This window comes from Conger conger, chromosome 14 (genome assembly GCF_963514075.1).
Source record: "Conger conger chromosome 14, fConCon1.1, whole genome shotgun sequence".
NCBI lineage: Eukaryota > Metazoa > Chordata > Actinopteri > Anguilliformes > Congridae > Conger > Conger conger.
The window spans coordinates 28220634-28238773 of NC_083773.1; the positions used below are offsets into that span (position 1 = coordinate 28220634).

The 18140-nt window shown below is 37.8% G+C and overlaps 2 pseudogenes; both read right to left on the reverse strand.

Moving 5' to 3' along the window:
• Positions 1–2441, reverse strand: part of LOC133109429 (homeobox protein Hox-C10-like) — a 10687-nt pseudogene extending 8246 nt beyond the window's left edge.
• A 4237-nt stretch (positions 2442–6678) lies between these two features.
• On the reverse strand, positions 6679–9312 carry LOC133109897 (homeobox protein Hox-C11a-like; annotated as a pseudogene).
• Positions 9313–18140: the final 8828 nt, after the last annotated feature.

Sequence of the window (18140 nt, forward strand, 5' to 3'; positions counted from 1 at the left end):
GTGTGTGTGTGTGTGTGTGCGTTTGGGGGGGGGGGGGGGGGGTCTGTAAAAAAACAAATTAAAACAAGTTAACCTACAATATGAAACTGATTATATTTGGATACCAACCACCGATGTCTTGATTCATTTTCACAACTGTCACTTTTCCATTCTGAACTAGAAAGGTTGTGTAATGAATTAAGAATAGTAGATATTAGAAATTATTTGGCTACTCTTGTGAACGTGCGCAAGCAACAATGCGCACATGCACACTCAAATGTAGAAGGAAAAGTAAAGATGGATGGAGCGGGAATAGCGAAAGTAAAACGGCAAAAAAATGTTGCACATAATTTGTTTTCTGTATGGTTCCTTTTATTGAATACAAAACAGGTATTCATGCTGCTAACAGCTATATTCACCTATGACAACTACTACAAGGAGCACGTGCACAGATTTCTACATCACGTTTTACCGATAATTGCAAGCATAATTACTACAAGTATCTGTTTTTACTTTACAGAATTGTAATATATATACATATATATACACAGAATATTCTTATTATGATTATTAACTAATAATCATAATAATAATGTATAGTATATATACGGTATTAATAAGATACAGATACTTGCTATATATTGAAATTAATATACATAAAAAATAAAACATTAAATATGCTGTAAGAAAAACACCTTGTCTCATTAAGAAAATAATAGATATGTTTCAAATATTGTTGTCAATAAAAATCTTTTATTATTTCCTCTCTCTGGTATTAATATTATATTACATTCATACTGAACTGAGGTATGGCGTTGAAAAAAACCATTAAGTCACTGTATTTTGCATCGCACGCATCGCTTATTTAAAATGCATATAGGGCCTATAGGCCTAATGCGTTATGAGGCTGTGTTTACTGTTTGTGCAAATATGAGGATGTCTGGCTTTTTGGAGCGAATGGCAGCAAAAAAATATATTCCACCCCACCCCAACATATTAATAAAATCACCAAAAAGAAGTGTCGTTGGGGTAAGAATGTTTGGAAGTAGCTCTTCAAGTCATTTGCTTATTTTACGAGTGTTTCCCGAACACTGTGGCTGGCTACTCAAGTACTACGTGAAAATGCAATTCCACGACATCCTTTACAGGGGTTTGGCATAGGTGTTGCTAGTCGTAGGCCTGTACTGCTGTCCTATAATATACGAGTTTGTATGTGATGTCATCAGGGAACAATACGTTACAATAATCCATATAGCACATCTATAATTCAATATAATGAAATACATTTTGATTAGAAATTAAGAAAGATGACTGTAAATCTTCAAATACATTGTGGTGTACAGAAACCAAACATTGTTATGGCAGAGATAAGCTTTGCCTCTGCAATAAAGTAAATTTAGAATCTGAGTTCGTGAACCAGTAACATCACTTTGACTAGTCCTTAAATTGAAAAAAATAATGCAGTGGTTTCACATTTAACAGAAAATAGAGTTCAAGTCAGTTCAGAATGGTGTATTATGCATATAATTTGTATTAGACAAACGTGGTTGACCTGAGTATAATACAATTTACAGCAATATAATAATTTACAAATAGTTTGTAATTAAATTTGTAGAGCGACAACACTTACAGAACCACGGGTTCATAGCACGAATCACTTTAAGTTTAGTTCATTATTTAGTGTCATGAGATACTAAGAAATACGTTTTTTCATCGGCTGCATCTGCAATTAACGCTTTCGAATTGAGAATCCCAATAGTAAGCGAATTCAAAAGACTAGCCTTCCTTATCCAGCCCCAGGGTATTTTAGCTGACATTATCGATGAATGGAAACAAATCAAAAACACAACAGGTCCTAAGGCTGTCGTAGTGTGCACAATTGTGTATTGTTAATGTTCCGAAAGAAAAATGAGGTTATGTTACAAAATCCGGAAAAGTTGTTCCATTATGCCACAAACGTGGTCTTCAATTACCCGGAATTCAGTCAGCTGTTGTATTTTCGGTAGTCCGTTCAACATGATGGAGGTACAGTCCTTTTTGCCTCGTCTCCCCTGTCTACAGGGATCGCTACCCTGATACAAAAAAACAAGAACTTCCAGAAATAGCACAACAAACTTGGAAATGCGGGATCTCTTTTCAAGTCCGACAGCAGGTGGCCAGAATTATCATTCGCGCAATTGTGCTGCTCGCATAGCTAGTCCCTGGTTGAGTTTCCCAAATATATCGATTACGTCAATAGCTTGTTTCGGGTTAACTTTGCTTGCGTACCATAGACACTAAAATGCTACCCCAAGCATCGACTTGGCCATTCCGTGGCTTTGACGGGCAGCCGATCCAGAGGGGATGGTGATGAGGCGGGGGGTGGAGACGAAACTAAGCTTAGCAACGTTGCCAGGGGACGCGTCACGTGAATCCTCAGCCCAGGGCCAAGGTCTCTGGCGGGTGTGACATGCAAAGCCCATTGGCCTTGATCTTTGGCTGTGTACTCCCACCCACACAGTCTGCACCCCCTCGCTCTATCTATCATGGGTTGGGTAAAGGCGGACGACCAATATCCAATTGCACATTAAGCGAAACGACAGAAGTCAATGGAAGGTTTTCGTTTTCGTGCTCCTCTTCTTTATCTTTGCTGTTGCACAGTGTACTGTTTGAGTAAAGAACTTTTGCAATCAAATCGCGACTCATGCTTTTTTATTCCAATTCTGCATATGCTTATATACCATAGTTTATTTAGCATTAGCATGACCATTAGCATGATCGTGTGCAACCATGCACGTCACTGTGTGATAATAGTTTTCGTTTTCAACGGAAAATATAACATGATTTGGGAATGTGTATTTGTATAGACACTGTGAATCAGCAAACCAACTTTAACTCGGACATCACCATTCAAAGCAGTAACAATATATTTACTCAATAATAAAATAATGCAACACACAATGAACGGCAATTCGGAGGCAGCATAAGGCCCATAAATGTTTAGCAAGGTTTACATTAATTTTATGACCTGCAATCTTGTTTGCATCTTCGGTAATTCCAAATATGAAACAAAATATAGGAAAAATCTAATCTCATTAATTTCGGGAAAATTAAGAATTTGTCAGTGCAGATCAAACAATAATACAAAGAATACAAGATTTACTTTCACTATTCTGGGTCCACATGCAAACCAATGACAACATCGTCAATTGCTCACCAGGCTGAATTATCAGTGAAAGACATTTCTGGCGGTTCCAGGTCAGCTCTGTGTCTATATGGCGATTTGAGCTTGCCTTCACTATGGAAAAAAATGAAGGAACTTGCTTCTGGGAAACCCGTATTACTAACTAGACAGTAGCTGCAAATATTAATAAAAACAGAGAAGAATAATAGAACAGCTGCTTAAAAATTGTTTAAATCTACGACAAGTATTAAATTATGATTGATGTTCTCCCTAACGTGATACAGCCTGCAGCTGTTACTCCTCGAATAACCTCCTGGAAATGGAATGCGCAACTATATCACCTTGGACAATATTCATATTAAAATGAATATTATCATCAATATTAATATTAATATGAATATGATTGTGAACAAAACGAATATTTCATCCACACATACAAACAGAAAATAAACAAAGCAGATATGAACACTTGCTACTTTCCGTGTTCAGCTGAATACTGGTATATATACCTATTACATTTAACAACCTGCGATAGCACGCCATAGCATGCTTCTGATAAAACGAATCCCTTACGAAACCCTTAAATAATTCAAAAGAGAAAGAATCAATGACATCTTGTATTTTCAGGGATTCTTGAGTAAATTGAAAAAGACACATCAGGATATCCTCTGCGTTTTTGTTAATGTTGGAACTGGAAACGCTGAACCTTTATTTATTTTCATTTCTCGTCTGTAGGTATACTGTACTTTAGTTTCGTCACTTTTCGACGGAAAAGCTTTACTTTGATCCTGCTTTACTACGGGGGTTAAATGTGGTTACCATGGCTTTATGAGAGTTCAAAGACTACACACACGCAACACATACGCATACATATATATATATATATATATGCTGTTTGTACTCTCACATATATATATATATATATATATATATATATATATATATATATATATATATATATATATATATATATATATATATATATACACATACAAACACACACACACACACACACACGCATCCGCAATAACCAGTCTCAGCATTTGAGAGTTCAATTGCCAAGGTGCTGGTACACTTTTTAGATAACAAGACTACGTGACGTAATACCGTGATGCTCCCGCTTCCTTCATCTTAACTGTGCAACTCTTTGGGACATAGTGAAACCCCACGTGGTCGATAAACTTGGGTTTTATGGGCAGTGTCAATGAATCCATGTTCACGTGGGCGCTTTGAACTCGACGTCCATGTTCTGTGTTGCAGAAGCCATTCATACCCCATGAGCAGAAAGGAAAAAACAGCAGTGGACGGGAGAACCACGTGTCTCTAAAACCGGATTATTTAGTTTGTAAGAACAGCCAGATTTACTTGTTTGCTGCTCACCACGGAAGCGAGCGCCACTCCGTCGAACAGACGGTGCAATTAAGGAGAAAAAATAACTATTTAGTGCCCCTGTCTTTATGACTGTGTCTAGACTGGACGAGTTTTCAGATGACCAGTAGCTATATCGTTTTGCAGCACTAAACGGGGCTATCATTTTTTTCGTCCCGTTCTGTTTTTTCATTATGAATAAACGCATTAGTAAACATTTGATACAGACTAACCGCCTCCAGTACACATGTAATGTCGTCCGAGAGCGGACATAGGCTGCACTATGACACAAAAATGTGTTTTACCTTACACACCACACCAGGCCAGAAACCAATCCAGCAATACACCACTCTCCTAATTCTTTTCAGACGGTTGGTAGAAATGAGGAGGACTGTGTCAATTAAAAAATGTAAACAAAGGGAAATTAGCTAATAATAAATCAAGTACAGTTCGATGGGTTAACATTTAGGCACAAGCATACATCACTAATAAGTGAATCAACAGTCAACAATTCTAAATGTAATTTTATGAGAGAGAAAAGGTGAGAGAGAAAAGATGATTTAATAGAAGAACTGTTTTATACCACCTTGTGTGTGTGAGAGGGCGCATGAGAGAGAGAGAGAGAGAGAGAGAGAGAGAGGTGTTTTGTATTCGAACGGTCAAATTTTCCTCATATATTTGCCAATGAAATCTCAGCTGGACAGGATGGAATCCAAAAGACCTGTATGTTGGTTTCCCCATCACTGACTTCATGTTTTCAAAAGAGCTGTATCAACGAAAAGACTGCCAAAATATTGCAATATGTACGGTAAATGTATTACATCAGCGAGTTCGAGTGGTCACGGGAGAATTCTAGCCCCTTCACCCTCCCCAAACTGCTGTTCACTTTATGTGGGTGAAATAAGGAGATAAACAAACAATTCACATGAGTCTTATGGACTACAACGCAACATACACCCGCCCAAACACAGTAAAATGTCCAGTGTTTATTCAACTCTAACATAGTACACATGAGTCCAATATGGACCATATGTACTACTCCGTAACAGTTGATTTAACACCGAACATTTACTGTGAAAAAGTTGCAGGAGGCTGATGTATAAATAATATTTTTTTCACATTTTCCGACCAGTTCATTTTAAAAGACAAAATCAGCTGTGCGCCTTCTCCTAATTATGATGACGGTGCATGCTCGCGATGAAGATGATGAAGATGATGAAGATTATTATTATTATTAGTATTAGTAGTAGTAGGAGTAGTAGGAGTAGTAGTTGGAGTAGAAGTATTACTACTAATAGCCTACTTCTACCACTACTACTACTACTACTACTACTTCCTCGTCTACTGCTACTGCTACTACTAATAATAATAATAATTTGTGTTTATGGATCAATGGCTGTCTGCTCTATTTTCGCATTTCTATTTACTTATATTCCTTTTTCTCAAAGTGAAAAGCAATCAGCAAGCATAAAAGAAAAAGATATAGAAGTTGTAGGGCTTATAGTGCGTGGCATAGTCAAAATAACATCAAAGTAGATAAAATAATCTATATAGTATATGTAGTTTAAATGCAATATTGCATAGACTCAATAGATCGAGGATCATTTGATGCAGATTGCAAACGTCACGGTTCTCCGTGCAGAAAACGACTGAACCCACTTCAGATAAATTCATATTTATGTCATGCAGAAAATAAGAAAATAACACAACAGAACTGGAAAAACGATAATAAAATATAGTGCCTGAGAACTGTGATAAGGGGACATTTTAGTATTAACAAACAATGATTGCAAAACGCGCGACAAAAAAGAACAATAAACATTACAGAGGTCGGTAACATTTTTAGAATCGCACATAGCAAGGCTAACTGTATATTTCACATATTCACAAACAAATTGAATAATTGAAAAAAAACTATCTAGACTGCAAAATGCATCCATATGAACCTTTTCTTATAATTCATTCATATTCAAAAGGTATAATCAAAGTCTGCCATCATTTGCTGGTTTTGATAGTGGGCACATAATTGATATGATCACAAAAAGTAACTGAAAAATCGATGTGACCGATCGTTCCATTATAGGACTTAACACTTTTTCGCTTAAGTCCTTCCTGATATTAATTTCAATACTGATGATTATTTTGCAGCATAGCTAAGTGCTTCGTGTTCACAATAAGGGGTTGCCGGAGAAATACTGCAAACGATCTCGGCTTAATTTCTTTTCTTTCATTCTCCGGTTCTGGAACCAGATTTTGACCTGCCGGTCGGTCAGGTTAAGCATTCGGGAAAGCTGCATCCGTTTTTCTTTGTTGATATACACATTAAAGAAGAATTCCCGCTCAAGTTCCCGGATCTGAAACTTGGAGTATGGACATCTCTTCTTCCTTGTACGCGGGATACCTTGAAGAAATTAAACAGGAAAAGCAAGGTCAAATGCGGTTTAGTTCACCATGAAACCTAACGCAAAAACAGCGAAACCTATTTAGCACTGACTCACAAGTATGAACATTAGGATTGAAATGTTGATAATAATATATAGTATGTAGTTGGTGTTTCTCTTTTGGCCTTTGCTTGCGCTACAATCCCATAATTCTATTTTTGCTGCATCCGAAAATCTCATGGATCTGTTCTGGCCATTAGAAGCATGGTTGAAATAAAACTTGAGACAAAACTTGTTTTAGATCGCCAGTTTCAAGTGGTTTTCTTGATCATCGGTCATCAGAGCACCTCGATGTCCTCAAAGTAAGCAGAAATGGGCTATGTACCAGTCGGTTTAAGCCTGACCGCCTGCTACACGCTTTAAAAACAAAGAGAGAATGGGCAACACGCCGCCATACTGTATTCGGCTTGATTTGCACTACGCTCCTCAAATCTCGGTTGACATTTTAACATTACACCATCTTAATCTTTTGATTGCATCTGTGCTCTTTTAGTCAAGAACTGTGCATGCAGTCAGCTACGATTGAGTCGACGTATGAAATTATAATCTACCAGTATTCACGTCATTCGTTATTACAAATGAACAATATGCTTGTTTATCCGGCAAATGCAGTGCAATCTTTACGTACGAAATGAATACATACGTAAACAAGAATAACCTCTACCAAAATATGGTTGGACAGACTGCCAAGAGTCACTTGGCCTTTGTGTATCTGCATTTCGAGAAATCGAAGAAACAACTTTCCATTCAACGGGAAAATGGACACATATAAATGGACACTCAGTATTGCCACTGAGATTATTAACGGCCAACTGTTAGCAATCGTAATTTAACACTAATTAGCAATACTAATTTAGAACATAGTATTCTGCCATCTTGAATGGTCTGGAGCAATAGACAGATTAGGTCGTTTGATCTTGCACAGCTAAGAAAAATGCATTCATCTGTCATATCAGGTTATTAATTGAACAAACACATTTTTCTGAGCATGAAACACAATAGTTTCTGAGCATGCTAATTTTTAAAGTGGGAGAGTGAGAAAGTTCAAAACGATAGACAGTTGCCTATAAATATCATTTTCCACACACCAGCAGAATTTTCGTGCATTACACTGCTAGGACTGCAAGCAGCGCGTACTTAGAATGTAATGGCTTAACTAGTTGCATGCAGACGGCTAAAAAGAAATTTCGCACGATGCCAAAAGCAGTGTTCTGCCCAATTGGCTTTTAACTTCGGTAGCTCAGAGAAAAAAAATCCTTTAAAATGCCCAATGCAAGTTCATGATCAAAGTTAGCATTTGTCACAATAGCGAGCTCTTAAATTTTCACAGACTCTGAGATAGCTCAGTCTGTGTATAACATCCCATTTTTTCAAAGCGCTTTCCCATCGTAAAAATTCTTCCCGTTGGAAGAAAGAGCTTTGTAGGTTATAATAAAATCCTTTGAATGCTTATAAAACTCCACATAAAATCTGACCGACAAAACACCGGGCTAGTCCCTTAACCTTCTTTTTCATTTACAGCTTCGGTACCTACTGGAGTGGCTGTTCTTGCTGGTGTTGTCGTCCTTAGCGCCCGAGGAAGAGGCACACGAGCCCGAATTGATGTTTTCTTCCTCATCTTCTGGGTCCTTTTCCGGGTCTGCGGCGCCGGGGAGCGAGCTCGGTTGCTGGGACTCGGATTCTAACTTGCCCGAGTCGCTCTTTTGTAAACAGTTCTCTAGCTGGCCATCTGCACCGCTGTGTGTGCTCTCGAAAAAGCGATCGAAGCCTTGTGGAAGGACATTGTTTTTCCCCATACCCGAGTAAAAGCCTGTAGACGCATGGTTAGAGCTGGGGTGATGGTGGTGGTGATGATGGCTGTAGACACTGTCGTTTTTCATGAGCATTTCTGTCATGGTGGATGGCGGAAGGCAGTCTCTATGCACAAGGTCCTCTCCTGAGTAGCAGGACGCGTAATTGTTTCTGTGGTGCCATTTACTGGACGGGTCCAAGCCGTAGGAAACCTCCCGGACCGGTTGCACTTGAGACAGATTTGTGGAATAAGGGTAGGTGATTTGCCGAGAAGAGGCCTGTGGAAGGAACGAAGAGACTGCTGAAAATTCGGGAACGTAATAAGTGCAGCTTGGGAGGTAGAGGTTCGAGGCACAGCCTGCTCTGTCCGCAAACTCTGAAGTCCTGTCTTTGCGCGTCTGTGAGCAGAAGTTGCCCAGATTCACCGAGTTAAACATCGTTCTCCCGTTCCCGACACTATTGATAGATGTTTTGGTTTCGAACAGCAGAAGGAGAAATTTGGGAAGGCGAGATGACGCGCTATCCGTCTAAGTCGCCCCTAGACACGTGATCGAAAGTAGATATTGTCATATATCAATTTGAAGCACTTAGATGCGTAGGAGTGGTTCACTTAGGTAGGATCCAGGAGGTTCAAACGATTGGTTCAGAACACCGCAAGAGCATTATGAAAATCAATAACAGATTTCTGACCGCTTACTTATGGCACTCCCCTTAGCAGTCTCTAGAGGCATAGTTTGAATGAAATAGTAAAACAACAGTGTAATATACACCTATATTACAATGCAGTTAATACGTTTTCACAGGTAAGATTATTATTATTATTATTATTATTATTATTATTATTATTATTATTTAATGCTGTTGTACTGCTGTTGTTGTACTATCAATATAAGCGAAATAGTATAGAACTAGTAGGAGCAGTATTATTTAATTTTACACTATTCACTTTCAACAGATCCCTTCCAGAGACAATTTTCGCGTTGTTGAACGTTATCTGCTTGAAAAATGCTCGGTCAATAAACATAATATGAGATAAACATAATATGAATATGGGAAAGAACCACAGCTGTCGTCCTATGCAACACCTGGGCATAAGCCGGACGAAGTTGTCGCTGACATATCCAAGAAATACTATGCTTCCATGCATACACTTCCCAAAAACTCTATGTGAAACAAATAAAATATAGAATAAATGTGAGGTGTTGGAGAGTGAAAGGTAAATGAACTACTGCTTCTTCCATTAGAATCCATTACTACGAGACGACATGTGTCATGAAAAATGTAGGCCCAATGCAGTAAATATTTACTAAAATACAGCCAGATTATCACATTTGCAGTGTACCTCGACATATGAATGATACTGAAAATTCCCAGGGTAATCTAGTGTTTTAGCGCATTATTGCTGTTATTACCCCACTACTCCAATCCACTCCGAGATTTTTCAAATATTTCTGGCTATTCAATGAAGGAAAAGCACTAATAAAAATAAAACTGACATGAAGATGTGTATTAATGGTTTGGAACTGCAATGGCGGTTTTTACGATACACCCCATTTGATACAGACAGTGTTTGGAAAAAGAAAACATATCGGTATTGGGATGTTTCCAGATTTATTTAGAAATAATGTACTATGATACATCTGGAAGTGAGGTTGAAACAGCCAAATCCTGTGTCCGTGATGCGCTGAGACATCCATGGAAAATAAAAATACAAAGATTTTATGGGAACGTAAGGAAATAAAATATGGATTGTTTGTGCAGGCAAGCCTGAGCGTGTAGGCATTGTAATATTTACTGCCACACCCTTTTTTGTATCACTACCAATGCAAATTTCATTTCACAAATCAACCCATTACTACTTTACAATGAAAACTGACACAGATGCATAGGCTGTATGACAAGGGCAATCTACAAACACACCTACAATTCCACTTGACTGTAAATAAAGCACAAGAAACAACAGTGTAAAGCTTGTAGCAACACCACATGGCTGCATAAATTAAATACATGTGATCTATAGCATATACAACTATACAACACTTCACTGTGCACGTAAAACAGGCACGGAAAGAACAAAGTACGACCATAAAATCTAGCAAGATCTTTTAAATAATGACAGAAAGTAGGTTGCATCTATAGAACTTGAATTCGATCAAGGCTAATTTCCCTCCGAAAAGCTCTGATGAACGACAGATCTCATCAGTAAGATATTATTGGTCATTTTTTGATCGAACGTTTGATACTTACCGCTGTATAATGTACAGCTTTGGGGTACAGTTTTAATTAACTCGTCATTAACGTTTACTGGGCACTTTACAGACCAATACGAGAAACAACATCGATAAACTAATAAGTCTGCTTATTGTTAAGAAATATTAATTATTTCCTCAGATTTACATGTAATAATATGCGGCAGAGACAAATTAATTCCGCCCGAGATTGATATTATACATAGCCTACTGTGCTTGAACGACAAAAAAATGTTGCACTTGAAGAACAGTACTTGTAGGTGGGAGCTAAATCCAGTCTAATGATATTGAGATGAATTCAGAGTTCGTAAAATTAACGCTGTGTATTTCCCACTGACTGAAAAAAGTAGAGGAGGGGTACCAAGCGAGTGGGAGGCCTGGTGTATTTTTGTGGAAAGGTATGCGACCATGGCATTAGTTGGGGGGGAGGGGGGGCGGGGGGGGGGGGGGGGGAGTTTGTTTAAAGACCGTTTTCTTGTGATAAAAGCTTGAAGTCAAAGATGCCTGCAATCAAGTACAAAGAAACAGACAGCTGCCCAGACACAGCACTTGAATTTGACCACTAAACTCCACTCCGCGACTACCATAAAACGCCGAATGTCTGCACAGCGACATTTCTTTTTTCCACAAGGAACCAGAAAGGAAGAGGGAAGCAGGAAATTAACTCTTCTTTCGCGGGTATCAATACATCTCTGAATATAGGGGAGAACTAAAACAGCACCTTTTGATTTCATAGATATCACATTGATGTCACAGCACCAATAGGCTACTCCACTGAACGACAGATTGGTAATATATAGGCCAATATATATGTATATGTTAAATGTGGCTATTAGTTATAATATATATAAAAGGATATGGATGCAATAGAATGTTTGCGAAACCACGAGGCGTATACTATAGGCTATATTCATTGTAAGTAGCATTGCAAATAAGGTTTGCGGGCAATTTAATGGGGTCGATATATTTCCCAGTGACACTGAAGGCAGATTCGTTCGAATTTCCACTGTACCTGGAGAGCAATTTAACTAATAAACATATACAAATAAAATTGTATTTTGTTCTGAAACCCGTCAGCTTAATGTGACAGTGACCATCTGAACACACGTATATAATATTAAGTCTTAGCCAACACTTTTAAAAAACATCAGCTATAATTATTCATGCATGACACCTTTTAAATAAATGCATGGGGTCACGTGTTACCGAATAGAAGACAATCAAAACTTTCTTTTGTAGTTTTTAGAATGCGTGTGTGTTAAATAAAAGTACAAAAGCACTTGGTATTTTAATACTGCACGCAATAGGACCCTGAAATTCAACGTGGCCGCTCTTTTCAATAATGCTGTTTTTCGACTAAAAATGTTGTGCGACGTCTTTCCTGGCGATTGGTTAGCTTGATTTATATGTTTGTGAACCCGGAGAGCAAAATGAAATATATAACACTCCAAATATAAAAATGCCGATATGTCCAAAAAGAAATGATAGCTAATCCGAGTCCTGAAACCGCAAGCGGTGCTGTAAATATTTGCCATTCCCTGTTTGAAAACAACACTGTTGGGGAGCAGACTTACACAGATTTTACGACATTTGTCTGTCTGTGGAATCCCAGCAACGCCTTGCTGCCTTGTGTTTAATACTAAAACAGCAAGAACGAGAAACTGGTTCCTGACAAGAAAAATTTCGGAAAGGAGACAAAATCAAGACGAATGCTTGCCCTTTCAGTCAGACAGCAGCCAAATACGCCAGTCCACTGTCTCTCCACATAAATTCGACCTGAAACAAGGGCTAAATGTGGCAAGCGTGTGAAATAATATTATTGTCCCCTCATGGCCTAGATAAATTTAATTGGATGTAGGCCAGGCTATTAAATTCGGTTGTATGAGCTGTGAACAGTTTCAAGCAACAACAAAAAGGCTCTTGGTTTTACTGAGGTCTCAAGCAATACACCTAGTGCGTGTGCATGGGAAGCAGATTACGACAGTCTGACTGAGATTTTGATATTATTTCTCTATCAGGACCACGTACAAGAGTGCCGAATTTAGTGCCGTACTTCACACAGCGAATTGTGAAAAACGGTTGTTATAAAAGCTTCAAAATAATTAATAAAAGCTAAAAATACGTACATGTATTGCCTCTTTTGTACAGCGTGGAATGCAGTAGCATGGAATGTACTGGCATTGAAATCAAGAAAAGCCTGTGTGTGTGTGTGAGTGTGTGTGTGTGTGTGTGTGTGTGTACGTGTGTGTGTGTGTGTGTGTGCGTGTGTGTGTGTGTGTGTGTGTGCGTGTGTGTGTGTGTGTGTGTGTGTGTGTGTGTGTATGTGCGTGTGTGTGTGTGTGTGTGTAGCTTCAATCTGTGGCCCTATCTGCGCACCACGCGTACTGTTTGATGTTGCATTTGAATAATATATTATACGGATTCCATGACCAAACAGGCACAAGCAGAGATACACGCTCAGAACACTCTCTTGACAATGGCTGAATGTTTTCAAAAGCACAGGCCTTGCTTTATACAAAGGTATAGTTGGAATGGGGAAAACGCAATAGTCATTATTAAATTAATTCGTTATTATTCTTCGCTACAATTTGATCACAAATGTTGTTCTAAAATGTGATCCACTGCAAAAATCATTTGCGTACCAAGTCTACCCTTCGTTTGTATTTACAGATGCTGTTAGCCTGTTCTGAAATGATCAGGAATAAAAAAAATTATATATTATGTTTTATATATAATTTTTATTTTGGAGAAGTAAACCAATTTGGCCGAGCGGAACTAAAATGGTGTAAAATGAAGTGTGTATTTGCAACTGTGCTACTGATACAAGCATTCCTGCTGAAAACAAATAGACGGACGTACAAGATACACCCAAATACACTCCATGCTTATAGGTGCAAACCATATTCATAATAATATGCGGGTCATGAAACGGGCGGAAGTGGGGCTCCCCATGAAGCATAACATTGACAATGACCATTTACTTCAAAATAAAAGCATGGAGCCCAGTCCACCATAGCGGAGACTCGACCATATATATGGATGACTATTAGCAACTACTAAAATAGAAAATTATACATGGAAGAACGAAAGGTACATTGAAATACAGGGATTTGGAACAGTTACACTCTTTAAGAGACCATCATGATCCAATATTTTTGGAATAATAGCATTACAGTAGGCTATATATAATACATCTATTTAGCATATTCATATCCATAGCTACATAAGCTCATAGTGAATTTTGAATGTATATTTAAATATATTCAAATATATTATAAAGTAATTAGCTTAACCACGTTCTACCATTTGTTAATATAGTACATTTTCCCAACGGAAGTCGGTTCTCAGACTCACGGGTAATTGGACAATTGTTCTGTAATGTTGTTCATGGCAATTTAAAGTTTAGTCATAATGCAATTATTTTTACTGCACCTCTTAACATATGCAGTGATATAGCTGTGCTATTCTCAATATACCCTATGCGCCTATACCTCAAGTTCGCAAATTTGTAATTATTCTGGATTTTGTTTTCAATTTTATTTGTAATAGCTTTATTCTGAGCAGCAATATATTCTCATCTAACAAAATTTGTCGTCACTGAATGCTTCTCTTGCTTGGACTCACCACCCTAATTTTAGAAAACATGTTTATGTGCTCGTGAGAACACGTGCGTACTCGTTTTATAATGATACAGCGTTATAGTGTTGGTTGTCGATTACTCGTATCATTAATCATAACTTATTCAGACACCTATTGTTTTTATGTTTATACTTGATTGATCTTTTAAAGTTCTCTTAAAGTCAAATTACAATACACCTGGATATGGCGGTGTATCTGCTTTGACTGAAAAACATTGTCCCCTGTCCTATTTACCGTCAGGGGTCAAATGTATGCATTCCCATGCACAAAAACACGTCCATAACTGGTCACACATACACAGTAATCTGCTGGTGTAATTATACTGCTTCATGCATCTCTATTAGGCCTATACCAACTCTATGTAGGTTCCAGCATCCAACAATCCACCTGTTCATTCAGTTATCGTTGATCCGTAGTTATCAAAGTACTTTTGGTGGAGGTAAATGGATGGAGTGTGTGTGTGTGTGTGTGTGTGTGTGTGTGTGTGTGTGTGTGAGTGTGTGTGCGTGTGTGTGTGAGAGAGAGACTTTACTTTTCTCTTCCCTTTATTAGCAAAAAGAGGAAAAATAAACCCATACATCTATAATATTATGCCAAATTCAACAATCACTTGAACAGAAAACAGAAAAGGTTGATCGTAAAATAAATAATTGAAAAAGGATGTTGAGAAAAAAGACAACCAATTACTAGTACAACACAAACAATCACAAGAACAATATCAGCTAGTTTTCCATACGAGAGAGAGAGGGAAAGAGAGGGAGGGAGACTGCGTAAAACAAGAAAAGAGCTAAACTAATGTGTGAGAAGATGAACATCTTTCACGTTGAACCTCGGTGAAATAATCACAAATTATATATTGAAATACAGTGGTATAGTGGTTGCAACGATCAAGCAGACCACTGAGTTTAATAAGCCTACACAAGGTAAAAACGTACAAATGCTTGTTTGTGTAACTATTTCAACTGCTAACAACTGTCCCGGGCACACGAATAGCCTAAGGTTTCGAAAAATCTTGACAGTGAAAATAGTATCTTTCAAAACGCCACAGAAAAGCAGTCCTATTGTATCAAATGCCTGCAAACAGTCGTACGATTAACTTTCCTTGTCCAGAGAGATTGTCTTGACCGAATATAAGAACCGGAAACCAGAAGTTGTTTATTTTCATTCATAAGAATGTTTAATGACCCAGCACATTAAGACAACGTTGAAAACCTGAAAACGAGCCTAACTGGGACAATTTCGCACGTATTTGTTAAATTGGTAAATATAAAATAGATTTACGAGTTAGGAAATAGTATCTGGTTTTTTCTTACCAAATATCCCTCTTTGTTTCCTACAGCATTCGATTGGGCTAAAGCATTAGGCCTAATTGAGGTTCTTTCTTTATGACGTTTAATTTCCTCTCCAACTCAAGACAGTGTCGTTTCAGGTCTAGTGCAGACTGCTGTTTTTGAAGTCCCGGTCAGATATATTACATCTTCTATTCTTATAGGAAACAATCTGCTCCCGCATCGTTCTCCAGCCCACTCTCTCTGTGTCTCTGTCCATCCCACTAAGTTATACGTTTTTTTGCGCCTACCACAACCCCAGAGAAAAATATAGCCTACATTGTGACTATATGTTCATATGTCCTATTTGTTTTCTTTTTCCCATGTGGTCCTCTTCGCCTCTTCCAAAAACACTAAGCGGACTATAGTAAGAACCCATATAATGCGCTTACTAACTTGACCTTCAATTTGTATGCGTTCCCGCCCACACAGACAGTAGCAAACACAGGGGAAGTCGTCGTAAACACCCTTCAACTGGGTCAGACCTATTGGACTTTGGATTATGCATTGGATATTTTGGCTTTGGAAAAGAAAAAGAAAAAAAGAAATACACACACAAACACACACTGCATATACACATACATATATAGACATATAGCCATATATAGGCCTTTGAACGTTTTTTCTTTATAGCTTGTAGGACCAGAGGGATGTCATAAACGTAGCTGATACATGCACTTACACTTTAGTAAGATAGTATTTCTGCTGCATAGATTGACCGAGGAATTCGTTTTATCGCGAAAAGTAATGACCAAACTGATAAATTAGCTATGAACAATTAAGAACGATTTGCTAATCTGCATGAACCTGTCTCAAGTGCATGAGATGCCATGGGTGGAGACTTATCGAAAGAAAAATATCAATTCGAATTGGTATTCATTACATTACATTGTATTTGGCTGTCTAAGAATACTGCTTTCATTACTTAGGGGATAAACAAGATGCTTTCTGAGGCAGAGACGCAGTAGCCCACATTCAAAATACTGTCATTGGAAAAGTGTTATATTGGGCATTCTTAATTGTATATACTGATCTTCATCATCATCACCATGCTCATAATCCTGAGATTTATCAACAGTCTTTAACATGACAAAACAACTCCAGAAATATTTATTGACAAATCCAATAATTATTGTACTGCACATTTCCGAAAGTGATGCATATATATGAGCACTGTAGGTATTACGAATCGCCAAATTGATAAATATATCTATACAATGTACTCTATTAAAGCTCTGATATTTGGAATACTGCTCCACAATCACACACACCCCTCCCCCGAACACACACACACATAAAGTTATGAAGAAGGTGTATTATAAATAACAGTAGCATAGTTCTTAGCAATCCAGCTACAATGTTTACAAGTTTCCCTAACATCTAGCAACAAGATCCATCCCTTTCTCAAGTATTTGACTTTGTTACTCCTCACAAATATATTTGTAGACAGTGACACAGGCCCGTAATTTAACTGAAATCGACGAAAATAATTTAAAATATACCAATATAAAGTCTATACATACTTGTAGCAGATGTTTCTCAATTGAGCCTATTAGTCATTATTCGATTGTGTAATTAATTGACTACTGTCAGAAACTGTCTCGAAAAACTTGGAATTTTTCTCTTACAATAACTCTGCAATAGACTTCCAATTATATTTTCTTGCTAGAAACTGGAAATTAACTTGGCGAGTTCAACATCGCAGGACCTGATTTGGAATAACAAAGCATACTATGTACATGTTTGTGTGTATGGCTGGGAGGGCCGCGTCATGATTTCAACAGATGTAATTAAAATCAATAGGCCACACACATTCTTGGGGTTCTTAAAAATACCACAGTTCAGCCTACAACCACAAAAACGTTGCCAAGAAAAAAGAAATCTGACAGGATCATACTATGTATTATCTCTCACCAGGAGCAAAAACCACAATAAACTCTTACGCTGACTTTTAAATATCAAGATACACTCAAGACCAAACAAAATATAATCCTTGGATGCAAAGCGGTTGAGAGGGCGGAGATACGCACCGCCTCGCGCAACTCCTAATATAATTAATCAAAAAAAAAATACAGAAATACGACTATACAATTCTGAAGATAATGTTCTGCTAACCATGTGCATGTGACTTGTCTGGTACCTACTGCTATTATTTTCTCTAACTGAAATCCAGTAACCACTA